This window comes from Anopheles coustani (genome assembly GCF_943734705.1).
Source record: "Anopheles coustani chromosome X unlocalized genomic scaffold, idAnoCousDA_361_x.2 X_unloc_70, whole genome shotgun sequence".
Lineage (NCBI taxonomy): Eukaryota > Metazoa > Arthropoda > Insecta > Diptera > Culicidae > Anopheles > Anopheles coustani.
Window position 1 is genome coordinate 78,076 of NW_026525182.1, and position 14,425 is coordinate 92,500.

The window sequence follows — 14,425 nt, forward strand, 5'->3', positions numbered from 1 at the left end:
CCTAGGTCGACCACCAGAAAGACCAGTCGTGTTGTAATGGATGTTTTGACCACTTTACTAGGGAAACCTAGTAGGTCGAAGCAAATTTGGGGTTCGAGATGAGTTGGTGAAAGTTGGTCCAACCTAGGTGTGCTTGGTGGAGGTTGACCATGAAAGTAGAGCATGATGGGAATGACCATAACTTTGGTTCTAGATGTCGGATCGGTACACTTTCGGCAGTTTTGGAAAGGTGAAGGCCTGCTCTAGCTATGTTTCCTACCAAGCTGAGCGCCTACTAGTGACCCGGAGGAGGTATTAAGGGTCAAAGGCAAAAAGGGGTACCCTAAAGTGCGTGTGACCAAGAAAATGGGAAAAACGGTATCGCCTATAGCTCAGGCTGTATGGCTCGGATCGGAAAGCTTGGATATGCGTTGGAAAGGTCTTGACGAGCGCTAGCTATGTGTCCTACCAAGCGAAGCGCTAGGTGTTGAGCAAGTCGGTCATATTAGAGGGCAAAGGTGAAAAATGGTGGTTTAGAGGCGAAAATTCACCTTATGATCGAAAATAGCGGGCGAACGATAAGAGCTACGAACACGGCGTAGAACAATCATAAGTACGTTACCACAAGACCTAACATTGGCCAATATAGAGCGAGAAGATCGGAGGTACCCATCAGGGTGATATGGCTGGTTCAAAGTTGGACCAAAACGAGACTTGAGAAATGGATTGAAACACGGTATCGCGAATAACTCAGGCTGTATGGAACGGATCGACAAGCTTAGATCAGTGTTGGAAAGGTCGAACCGAGCGCTAACTATAATCCCAAACAACCGAAGCGCTAAGTGTTGAGCAAAACGGAGTTATTAAGCGACAAAGTGGAAAAATAATACCAAAATGGCCAAAAATCACACAAGACCAAGAATACCGAGCAAGCGGTAAGAGATAGCGGGTTGACGTAGAATACTTATAAGTTTGCCTCTACGAGACCTAAAAGTCGTCCATAGAAAGCGAGAAGATCGGACCACTCTGGAAGGGTGATACGAGTGGTCAAAAATTAGCAAAAATGAAACATGGCTAAAATGGATTTGACTTGTGCACCATGTAGCTCCGGCTGTATGGCATGGATTGTAGAGCTAGGATATGTTTTGGAAAGGTAACACCCAGCGCTAGATACGACTAGAAGAAAGCAAAGCGCTAACTAGCATGATTTGGAAGTTATTAGGCGTCAAAGTCGAAAAATGTTACCAAAATTGAAACTCGAGTACATTGGGCCAAAAAGTACAAGTTGTGAAATTTGGACTTACGAGTAAAATACCGAGCAGGCGGTAAGAGATAGAGACTTGGTGTAGAACAATTATAAGTTGGGCATGTTATAACCTATATTTGGCCCGAACATAGTCTCGAGATCGGTGGTACCTAAAAGGGTGGTACAGGTGTTAGATGGTTTTCCCAGAGCATAAGCTCCACATGATATGGAAAACGGGAAACATCATAACTTCGGCTGTATGGCATGGAATGGAACGAACAAGGTATCGATGGAAAGAGAAAAGGTAGCGCTAACTATAATTCCTTCCAAGCAAAGCGCTAGCATGTGACCGTTTGGGTGTTATTGTGAGTCAAAGTCTGAAATTGTTACCACGAGAGGCGAAAATCCAACTAAGTCCATGAATACCGGGCTGGCGGTAAGAGATACGGCTTGGCCGTAGAACATTTATAAGTTGGCCAATACAAGACCTAAGTTTCGTCCATAGACGACAAGAAGATCGAAGATACGTGAAGGTGAGATATGGGCGTCCCAAAGTGGGCCTTTGAAAAAGTGACAAACTTCCCTTATAACAGCATACACCAAATATCTCTGGCTCTATGGCACCGAATAAGAAGTTGAGGTCAGCGATAGAAAGGTGATAGTCAGCGCTAAATATCATACGAACAGAGTGAAGCGCTAAAGGGAAAGGATCTTGGTGATATAAGGTGACAAAGTCGAGAAAAGTTCCCTCAAAATCATGAAAAATGTGAAAAAATGGCTAAGTCCCGGGTGCCTTAAAGGCAGGTTGATCGAATGTACCGAGCTGGCGGTACGAGATAGAGACTTGGTGTAGAACAATTATATGTTTGGCATGGCAAGACCTACATTTGGTCAATACAAAGTGAGAAGATCAAAGAAACCCATAAGGGTGATATTGGTGTCCAAAGGTAAAAAGCACTAAGTCTTGGGAAACTTATATGAAGAAAAAGGACCCTGATGGGTCATATAGGATGGATCGAAAAATCGGCTAAGTCCCAAAATGGGGATGTCAGAACTACACTCAAATGTTACCACACCAAGCAAGGCAAACTTATATGAAGGAAAGGACCCTGATGGGTCATATGGTATTTTACGAAAAATCGGCTAAGTCCCAAAATGGGGATGTCTGAACTACACTAAAAAGTTACCACATCAAGCAAGGCAAACTTATATGAAGCAAAGGACCCTGATGGGTCAAATGGTATTTTACGAAAAATCGGCTAAGTCCCAAAATGGGGATGTCAGAACTACACTCAAATGTTACCACACCAAGCAAGGCAAACTTATATGAAGGCAAGGACCCTGATGGCTCATATGGTATTTTACGAAAAATCGGCTAAGTCCCAAAATGGGGATGTCAGAACTACACTCAAATGTTACCACACCAAGCAAGGCAAACTTATATGAAGCAAAGGACCCTGATGGGTCATATGGTATTTTACGAAAAATCGGCTAAGTCCCAAAATGGGGATGTCAGAACTACACTCAAATGTTACCACACCAAGCAAGGCAAACTTATATGAAGGAAAGGACCCATATGGGTCATATGGTATTTGACGAAAAATCGGCTAAGTCCCAAAATGATGATGTCAGAACTACACTCAAATGTTACCACACCAAGCAAGGCAAACTTATATGAAGGAAAGGACCCATATGGGTCATATGGCATTTTACGAAAAATCGGCTAAGTCCCAAAATGAGGATGTCAGAACTACACTAAAAAGTTACCACACCAAGCAAGGCAAAGTACCTAGGTGAACCCTAGGAAGAAACACGGACCAAGTCAGATGGCCTAAGTCAAGAGAACAAGTGACCTAGGCAAAGTTGTATGGCGCTGAGGACCCTGAAAAATCTGGTTAGTGTAGTTTAGACAGGGTAGGTTTTTGGGTCGGCCGAACCCCCTTATTTTGGGTTTTGGCCTCATCAAGAAGCTACACCTAGGCAAACTGCCTAGGGTGAAAGTGCGAAGACCAATCGAATAGTAAGACAAGTTTTGACCGATCGCCCTAGGCAAGCTTGTATGAAGAAAGGGACCCTAAGGGTCATATGGAAATACATGAAAAATCGGCTAAGTCCCAAAATTGGGATGTCAGAACTACACTAAAAAGTTACCACATCAAGCAAGGCAAAGTACCTAGGTGAACCCTAAGAAGAAACACGGACCAAGTCAGATGGCCTAAGTCAAGAGTACATGTGACCTAGGCAAAGTTGTATGGCGCTGAGGACCCTGAAAAATCGGGTTAGTGTAGTTCAGACAGGGGAGGTTTTTGGGTCGGCTGAACCTCCTTATTTTGGGTTTTGACCTCCTCAAGAAGCTACACCTAGGCAAACTGCCTAGGGTGAAAGTGCGAAGACCAATCGAATAGTAAGACAAGTTTTGACCGATCGCCCTAGGCAAGCTTGTATGAAGAAAGGGACCCTATGGGTCATATGGAAAATCCATGAAAAATCGGCTAAGTCCCAAAATTGGGATGTCTGAACTACACTAAAAAGTTACCACATCAAGCAAGGCAAAGTACCTAGGTGAACCCTAAGAAGAAACACGGACCAAGTCAGATGGCCTAAGTCAAGAGTACATGTGACCTAGGCAAAGTTGTATGGCGCTGAGGACCCTGAAAAATCGGGTTAGTGTAGTTCAGACAGGGGAGGTTTTTGGGTCGGCTGAACCTCCTTATTTTGGGTTTTGACCTCCTCAAGAAGCTACACCTAGGCAAACTGCCTAGGGTGAAAGTGCGAAGACCAATCGAATAGTAAGACAAGTTTTGACCGATCGCCCTAGGCAAGCTTGTATGAAGAAAGGGACCCTATGGGTCATATGGAAAATCCATGAAAAATCGGCTAAGTCCCAAAATTGGGATGTCTGAACTACACTAAAAAGTTACCACAGCAAGCAAGGCAAAGTACCTAGGTGAACCCTAGGAAGAAACACGGACCAAGTCAGATGGCCTAAGTCAAGAGTACAAGTGACCTAGGCAAAGTTGTATGGCGCTGAGGACCCTGAAAAATCGGGTTAGTGTAGTTCAGACAGGGGAGGTTTCTGGGTCGGCTGAACCTCCTTATTTCGGGTTTTGGCCTCCTCAAGAAGACAGACCTAGGCAAACTGCCTAGGGTGAAAGTGCGAAGACCAATCGAATAGTAAGACAAGTTTTGACCGATCGCCCTAGGCAAGCTTGTATGAAGAAAGGGACCCTAAGGGTCATATGGAAATACATGAAAAATCGGCTAAGTCCCAAAATTGGGATGTCAGAACTACACTAAAAAGTTACCACATCAAGCAAGGCAAAGTACCTAGGTGAACCCTAGGAAGAAACACGGACCAAGTCAGATGGCCTAAGTCAAGAGTGCAAGTGACCTAGGCAAAGTTGTATGACGGTGAGGACCCTGAAAAATCTGGTTAGTGTAGTTTAGACAGGGGAGGTTTTTGGGTCGGCTGAACCTCCTTATTTTGGGTTTTGACCTCCTCAAGAAGCTACACCTAGGCAAACTGCCTAGGGTGAAAGTGCGAAGACCAATCGAATAGTAAGACAAGTTTTGACCGATCGCCCTAGGCAAGCTTGTATGAAGAAAGGGACCCTATGGGTCATATGGAAATACATGAAAAATCGGCTAAGTCCCAAAATTGGGATGTCTGAACTACACTAAAAAGTTACCACATCAAGCAAGGCAAAGTACCTAGGTGAACCCTAAGAAGAAACACGGACCAAGTCAGATGGCCTAAGTCAAGAGTACAAGTGACCTAGGCAAAGTTGTATGGCGCTGAGGACCCTGAAAAATCGGGTTAGTGTAGTTCAGACAGGGGAGGTTTTTGGGTCGGCTGAACCTCCTTATTTTGGGTTTTGACCTCCTCAAGAAGCTACACCTAGGCAAACTGCCTAGGGTGAAAGTGCGAAGACCAATCGAATAGTAAGACAAGTTTTGACCGATCGCCCTAGGCAAGCTTGTATGAAGAAAGGGACCCTATGGGTCATATGGAAATATACGAAAAATCGGCTAAGTCCCAAAATTGGGATGTCTGAACTACACTAAAAAGTTACCACATCAAGCAAGGCAAAGTACCTAGGTGAACCCTAAGAAGAAACACGGACCAAGTCAGATGGCCTAAGTCAAGAGTACAAGTGACCTAGGCAAAGTTGTATGACGGTGAGGACCCTGAAAAATCTGGTTAGTGTAGTTCTGACAGGGGAGGTTTCTAGGTTGGCTGAACCTCCTTATTTCGGGTTTTGGCCTCCTCAAGAAGACAGACCTAGGCAAACTGCCTAGGGTGAAAGTGCGAAGACCAATCGAATAGTAAGACAAGTTTTGACCGATCGCCCTAGGCAAGCTTGTATGAAGAAAGGGACCCTATGGGTCATATGGAAATACATGAAAAATCGGCTAAGTCCCAAAATTGGGATGTCTGAACTACACTAAAAAGTTACCACATCAAGCAAGGCAAAGTACCTAGGTGAACCCTAGGAAGAAACACGGACCAAGTCAGATGGCCTAAGTCAAGAGTACAAGTGACCTAGGCAAAGTTGTATGGCGCTGAGGACCCTGAAAAATCGGGTTAGTGTAGTTCAGACAGGGGAGGTTTCTGGGTCGGCTGAACCTCCTTATTTCGGGTTTTGGCCTCCTCAAGAAGACAGACCTAGGCAAACTGCCTAGGGTGAAAGTGCGAAGACCAATCGAATAGTAAGACAAGTTTTGACCGATCGCCCTAGGCAAGCTTGTATGAAGAAAGGGACCCTTAGGGTCATATGGAAATTCATGAAAAATCGGCTAAGTCCCAAAATTGGGATGTCAGAACTACACTATAAAGTTACCACATCAAGCAAGGCAAAGTACCTAGGTGAACCCTAGGAAGAAACACGGACCAAGTCAGATGGCCTAAGTCAAGAGTATAAGTGACCTAGGCAAAGTTGTATGGCGCTGAGGACCCTGAAAAATCGGGTTAGTGTAGTTAAGACAGGGGAGGTTTCAGGGTCGGCTGGACCTCCTTATTTCGGGTTTTGGCCTCCTCAAGAAGACAGACCTAGGCGAATTGCCTAGGGTGAAACTGCGAAGACCAATCGAATAGTAAGACAAGTTTTGACCGATCGCCCTAGGCAAGCTTGTATGAAGAAAGGGACCCTTAGGGTCATATGGAAATTCATGAAAAATCGGCTAAGTCCCAAAATTGGGATGTCAGAACTACACTATAAAGTTACCACATTAGCAAGGCAGACTTGTATGAAGAACGGGACCCTGGTGAAAGTAGCAAATATCCCAAACCGAACATGAATATTATACACACAAGAGTACGAACATAAAGGAACACGGACCAAGCGTACCGAGAGAATCGGTACTATAGAACCCTCGTGGTTCTACACAAAGACTTTATGTTAGGGGTTCAAGCCCCATAGTACTCAAACGGTGACAGTAGCAAATATCCCAAAACGAACGTGAATCTTATTCACAAGAGTACGAACATAAAGGAACACGGACCAAGCGTACCGAGAGAATCGGTACTATAGAGCCCTCGTGGTTCTACACAAAGACTTTATGTTCGGGGTTCACACCCCAAATCGAACGTGGAATTTACTTTCTGATGGTCATGCGGTCGTCCAAAGGGGTCTAGTATCCTGGGATGACAAGCATCACGGGCACAGCTCGTATCAAAACAGTCGAAGAGGCCCGCGAAAGCTTGCTTTCCATGGCTATGCGATGCACAAATTGAGTTTACTCACCGTAGTATAAAACGAACGAACCGAACCTATCCGAGTAGGGATAATGGGCGCAGTAACATACTTCTGTGACCCAGCGAGAGTTGAACGAGGTGACATGAACTGTCAGTGGCTTATATCAGATGGGATACATACATGAGATTGCTTTCAAATCTACACTCGAAAACCTAACCAAGTAAAAGCGAACGTGGGGAGGATTCGAAACCGGTAACGAAATCTTAAGCTGGAAAGAGTCATCACTATGGATACATATTATGCGAAACCAATCAAGTGCTCAGTACTGATCCAAAACCTAAGAGCACTAGTGAACACCTTATTCTCACCCTAGTTCACATCCAAGTGATCGACCACGTGTGTGAAGCAAAGACCAATCGAATTCCTCAATGGACTGAACACTATGAACAAATGGCCAAAAACGTTATAACTATCCAAACATCCTACTATCTAGCGAAAGTCATCACGATGGAACCATACAATGATCTTAACCTATAGCGCTCACCTATTCCTACCCAGAGTGCAAGTGAACATATTGCTCACCCTAACCAGTTCACATCCACGTGATCGACTAACATACCGAAGTTACCACAAGTCAAAGTTATACGTTTACAAGCGCAAGACCAATCGAAAACCCCGAAAGCAATCTCGACCCAAAATGTATTATCCGTGAGTGTAGTCGAGTCTCGTACTCGTCATCTGTAATCGTCGGATAGAATATCCAGTACACGGTTGTCTTTCCAAATGAAATCTACATACAGAACTCGCTCTTGGCAAATGGGTGGCATTGGCGCAATCAGGAGCGAGTTCCCGTCCGGGTGCCAAGTGATTGGCAAATGTCTGGGGGAAAGCAACCATATATTGATTTGTCTGTTAGTGTACTGGGTGTTTGAGGTATGTAGTATCCACGCTTGGTTGGGTGTGTCAGAGGACCATGGATGCGTTCACAACCCCAATTGGGGTACATCGGGAATGATTTTGTGGAACCGATGTGCCCGGCACACACTAAGTTTTGTTGCAAGTTAATAGTGTGCCATGTCCGGGGGGGTTGTGATTAAACTCTGGTGAATTGCGTACTGTGGTGATTGGGGTATGAAAGCCCCGCAGTTGCAATGATCGGACGCGCCTAGCGTGTCCTTTAGTTGATGGTAGGGAAATGAAGGCCCTTGTCAGCTCACCTAAGTATTCATGGAAGTTTGGCATAAGGTCGCTGTGGTAGGGGTATGAAGGCCCCGTCAGCGCATGCACAATCGGGCGCACGAGCGCTTAGCGGAGTCGAATGCCGCTCAAGTGCCTGTCCGGTGCATCGGGTGTGTGTGATACGAGGGCAATGAGGTTCGCACGGGGGCTCGCCTCCCGTGTGCTACCGGACTTGACAACATATAGAACGTGGTGTTTGCTCCTCCGGGTGCAATGGGACAATGAACATTCGAACGCAAAGTCGGAATTCTGGTTGATCCTACCAGTAATATACGCTCGTCTCAAAGGTTAAGCCATGCATGTCTAAGTACAAACAGATTTAATGTGAAACCGCATAAGGCTCAGTATAACAGCTATAATTTACGAGATCATCAACCTAGTTACTTGGATAACTGTGGAAAATCTAGAGCTAATACATGCAACATGCCAGGACCCTCGCGGGAACTGGTGCACTTATTAGTCAAACCAATCGCGGGTTCTCCGTGTCATTGAGTTGAAGTCTGGATAATGATGCTGATCGTATGGTCTCGCACCGACGACAGATCTCGCAAATATCTGCCCTATCAACTATGGATGGTAGTATAGAGGACTACCATGGTTGCAACGGGTAACGGGGAATCAGGGTTCGATTCCGGAGAGGGAGCCTGAGAAATGGCTACCACATCCAAGGAAGGCAGCAGGCGCGTAAATTACCCAATCCCGGGACGGGGAGGTAGTGACGAGAAATAACAATATGAAACTCTTTAATGATGTTTCATAATTGGAATGAGTAGAGCATAAATCCTTCTACGAGGATCAAGTGGAGGGCAAGTCTGGTGCCAGCAGCCGCGGTAATTCCAGCTCCACTAGCGTATATTAAAATTGTTGCGGTTAAAACGTTCGAAGTTGATACTTGTCCAACACAGTCCGGCTCCGCCGACCCGGTCAACCCGTGGTCGGTGGGCCAAGTCGGAATCTGGTTGCGACTCAATGGTGTGGTAGGGCACCAAGTCTGTGTCATGGTGTGCCCTTCAACGGGTGCAAGTGTAACATAGAGCTCGACCGCTCACGTTTACCTTGAACAAATTAGAGTGCTTAAAGCAGGGTGCCCAAACGCCCTAGAATAATCTTGCATGGAATAATGGAATACGACCTTGGTCTAATCTTTCATTGGTTTGTACTCAGACCGGAGGTAATGATTAACAGAAGTAGTTGGGGACACTAGTATTACGGCGCGAGAGGTGAAATTCGTAGACCGTCGTAAGACTAACTAAAGCGAAGGCATTTGTCAAGGATGCTTTCTTTAATCAAGAACGAAAGTTAGAGGATCGAAGGCGATTAGATACCGCCCTAGTTCTAACCGTAAACGATGCCAACTAGCAATTGGGAGACGCTACAACCAGGTGCTCTCAGTAGCTTCCGGGAAACCAAAGTCAGGTTCCGGGGGAAGTATGGTTGCAAAGTTGAAACTTAAAGGAATTGACGGAAGGGCACCACAATGAAATGGAGCTTGCGGTTCAATTTGACTCAACACGGGAAAACTTACCAGGTCCGAACTTATGGAGGTGAGACAGATTAATAGCTCTTTCTCAAATTTAAGGGTAGTGGTGCATGGCCGTTCTTAGTTCGTGGATTGATTTGTCTGGTTAATTCCGATAACGAACGTGACTCACATATGCTAACTAGAACGCAGTCAGCGTTAATGCGTCGATGCCGATTGGAACGGGTTAGGACCTTTCGGTGGAGTATGACCTGACACCTTCGCTGTTCGTGTGCGCAAGTGCACTTACGGTACGCTGCTTAGCAGGACAATTTGTGTTTAGCAAAATGAGATCGAGCGATAACAGGTCCGTGATGCCCTTAGATGTTCTGGGCTACACGCGTGCTACAATGTGGGTAGCAGCGTGTCTCCTATTCCGAGAGGAACGGGAAATCACTCAAATACTCACTTAGTAGGGATTATGGATTGCAATGGTCCATATGAACTCGGAACTTCTAGTAAGTGCTGGTCATCAGCCAGCGTTGAATACGTCCCTGCCCTTTGTACACACCGCCCGTCGCTACTACCGATGGATTATTTAGTGAGGTCTTTGGAGATGATCGTTCGCTGGATCCTCGTGAACCGCGTCTGCTTTATCGAAGTTGACCGAACTTGATGATTTAGAGGAAGTAAAAGTCGTAACAAGGTTTCCGTAGGTGAACCTGCGGAAGGATCATTAGTGGCCAAGTGATCCTTCCAGAAGTCCGAACCTGCGGGTTGAGACTTCGGCACAAGTTGCCATATGATAATTGACGAAACACTATAGAAGTCCGAACCTGCGGGTTGAGACTCAGGCACAAGTTGCCATATGAAAGTTGACGAAACACTAACAAGTCCGAACCTGCGGGTTGAGACTTAGGCACACGTTGCCTTATACATGACTTCGAACAAATACACAAGTCCGAACCTGCGGGTTGAGACTTAGGCACAAGTTGCCTTATACATGACTTCGAACAAATACACAAGTCCGAACCTGCGGGTTGAGACTTAGGCACAAGTTGCCATATGAAAGTTGACGAAACACTAACAAGTCCGAACCTGCGGGTTGAGACTTAGGCACACGTTGCCTTATACATGACTTCGAACAAATACACAAGTCCGAACCTGCGGGTTGAGACTTAGGCACAAGTTGCCTTATACATACATTGGCCAAATAAACAGAAGTCCGAACCTGCGGGTTGAGACTTAGGCACAAGTTGCCATATTATATTCGATCAAACACTAAGTAGTCCGAACCTGCGGGTTGAGACTCAAGACCGTAACAAGATGTCACTATACAAGTCCGAACCTAAGGGTTGAGACTTAATGCGATCTAGATACCAAGTTGACATCCAATACCTGTTGAGCAAAACCAAAGATTCCCTGTTCTCGAATGATTACACTATATAACAGGGAATCATGAAGAAATCAAGCAAGCGTGAAACAAAGTCATCACTTGGGCATGCTCGATAGCCAACCACATGACCTTAACCTAAGAGAGCATGCAAACCACATGATACCTATAAACGATTAACCCGCCCTAGTTCAATCGTTCACCAAGTGATGACTTCAGTATGGCTAAGAGAAAAACTTTTAAATGGGAAAAACTCTAAGTCCGAACCTCCGGGTTGAGACTTCCGCGTCGGAGGTGGGCGCACCTCCTATCCGAAAGATGATGAATCAGGGGTGTTCGGTCAGCAATGGTCGGATGCCCCGTCGTAGTCCAACTATGACAATCAAAGTCAAGACCTCCGGGTTGAGACTTTCCGCGAGTACAAGCATAAAGGAACACGGACCAAGCCGTACCGAGAGAATCGGTACTAGAGCCCTCGTGGTTCTACATTGAGAGAGCCCTCGTGGTTCTCATTAGGGGCTTTATGCAAGTCGTACTCAATACTGTGGTGTGAAGTATAAAGTATAGTCCTCGCCTGGTCCACGCTGCTTCGGCGGTCCTGGGTAAGATAGTTAATTCTAGCTTGCCCTATAGTGGAATGAGGACACTTAATGCTTCGTCTTTTAGCGGCGGCTAGACTCCTCCTCACGGGGAACGAGTTGACGCGCACAGCGGCGGCTTACGCACTATGGCAATCATGGATGCCTGAAGATTCCGTGAAGTTCTCCCCTGGTCCACGCTGCCTCGGCAGTCCTGGGTAAAATGGAATATTTCCAGCTTGCCCTATAGTGGAAGAGGACTATCCAACAATACAAAGTCAAGACCTCCGGGTTGAGACTTTCCGCGTCGGTGGTGTCGCGCACCGCCTATCCGAAAGATGGTGTAACAGGGGTGTTCGATCAGCAATGGTCGGATGCCCCGTCATAGTCCAACTATGACAACCAAAGTCAAGACCTCCGGGTTGAGACTTTCCGCGTCCGGAGGTACGCGTACCGCCTACCCGAAAGATGGTGTGCTTCTGGGGTATTCGATGAGTCGGATACCCCGTCGTAGTCCAACTATGACAATCAAAGTCAAGACCTCCGGGTTGAGACTTCCGCGTCCGGAGGTACGCGTACCGCCTACCCGAAAGATGGTGTGCTTCTGGGGTATTCGATGAGTCGGATACCCCGTCGTAGTCCAACTATGACAATACAAAGTCAAGACCTCCGGGTTGAGACTTCCGCGTCGGAGGTGCGCGCACCGCCTACCCGAAAGATGATGAATCAGGGGTGTTCGATCAGCAATGGTCGGATGCCCCGTCGTAGTCCAACTATGACAATCAAAGTCAAGACCTCCGGGTTGAGACTTCCGCGTCCGGAGGTACGCGTACCGCCTACCCGAAAGATGGTGAATCAGGGGTGTTCGATCAGCAATGGTCGGATGCCCCGTCGTAGTCCAACTATGACAATCAAAGTCAAGACCTCCGGGTTGAGACTTTCTGCGAGTACATGCATAAAGGAACACGGACCAAGCCGTACCGAGAGAATCGGTACTAGAGCCCTCGTGGTTCTACATTGAGAGAGCCCTCGTGGTTCTCATTAGGGGCTTTATGCAAGTCGTACTCAATACTGTGGTGTGAAGTATAAAGTATAGAGTCCTCCACTGGTCCACGCTGCTCCGGCGGTCCTGGGTAAGATAGTTCATTCTAGCTTGCCCTATGTGGAAGAGGACTCAATACCCTACCTGTTGAGCTTGAAACAAAGTCATCACTTGGGCATGCTCATATTGCCATACAATATTCCATTATCTACTAATGAGCATGCAGCTATATGATTATAACCTGTAAACGATTACCCCGCCGTAGTTCAGCGCTTCAACCAAGTGATGACTTCAGTATGGCTAGTGTGTGAAGTATAAAGTATAGTCCTCCCCTGGTCCACACTGCTTCGGCGGTCCTGGGTAAGATAGTTAGTTCTAGCTTGCCCTATGTGGAAGAGGACACCATACTTAATACTGTGGTGTAATGAACAAAGTATAGTCCTCCACTGGTCCACGCTGCTTTGCAGTCCTGGGTAAGATAGTTAGTTCTAGCTTGCCCTATGTGGAAGAGGGCATACAAGACAAAGTATAGTTCTCCCCTGGTCCACGCTGCTCCGGCGGTCCTGGGTAAGATAGTTAATTCTAGCTTGCCCTATGTGGAAGAGGACTCAATACCCTACCTGTTGAGCTTGAAACAAAGTCATCACTTGGGCATGCTCTATAGCCAATCACATGACATTAACCTAAGAGAGCATGCAGCGTATTATCCCAATGCAAAGTAAACGATAGACTCGCCCTAGTTCAGTGCTTCAACCAAGTGATGACTTCAATTTGGCTAGTGTGTGAAGTATAAAGTATAGTCCTCCCCTGGTCCACACTGCTTCGGCGGTCCTGGGTAAGATAGTTAATTCTAGCTTGCCCTATGTGGAAGAGGACACCATACTTAATACTGTGGTGTAATGAACAAAGTATAGTCCTCCACTGGTCCACGCTGCTTTGCAGTCCTGGGTAAGATAGTTAATTCTAGCTTGCCCTATGTGGAAGAGGGCATACAAGACAAAGTATAGTTCTCCCCTGGTCCACGCTGCTTCGGCGGTCCTGGGTAAGATAGTTAATTCCAGCTTGCCCTATGTGGAAGAGAGCATACATGAACCAAGAACGAAGGTTATGATCGAGGAATGATTCGACAACTAACCGATGGTATGAAATGTGAAGAATTCAAGCAAGCACACAATCAAGTCATCACTTGGGCATGCTCGATAGCCAACCCTATGACATTAACCTAGTAGAGCATGCGAAACCCAATATATATGTAAACGATGCCTCCCTAGTTCAGCGCTTCAACCAAGTGATGACTTCAGAATGGCTAAATCAAATCGGTTCAAAACATACCATCGGTACCCTATTGAAACACACAAGTCGATATCAAACCTCATGATTGTGTAGTCCTCCACTGGTCCACACTGCTCCGGCGGTCCTGGGTAAGATAGTTCATTCTAGCTTGCCCTATGTGGAAGAGGGCACATTACTCAATACTGTGGTGTTATGAACAAAGTATAGTCCTCCACTGGTCCACGCTGCTTCGGCGGTCCTGGGTAAGATAGTTAGTTCTAGCTTGCCCTATGTGGAAGAGGGCATACAAGACAAAGTATAGTTCTCCCCTGGTCCACGCTGCTTCGGCGGTCCTGGGTAAGATAGTTAATTCTTGCTTGCCCTATGTGGAAGAGAGCATACATGAACCAAGAACGAAGGTTATGATCGAGGAATGATTCGACAACTAACCGATGGTATGAAATGTGAAGAATTCAAGCAAGCACACAATCAAGTCATCACTTGGGCATGCTCGATAGCCA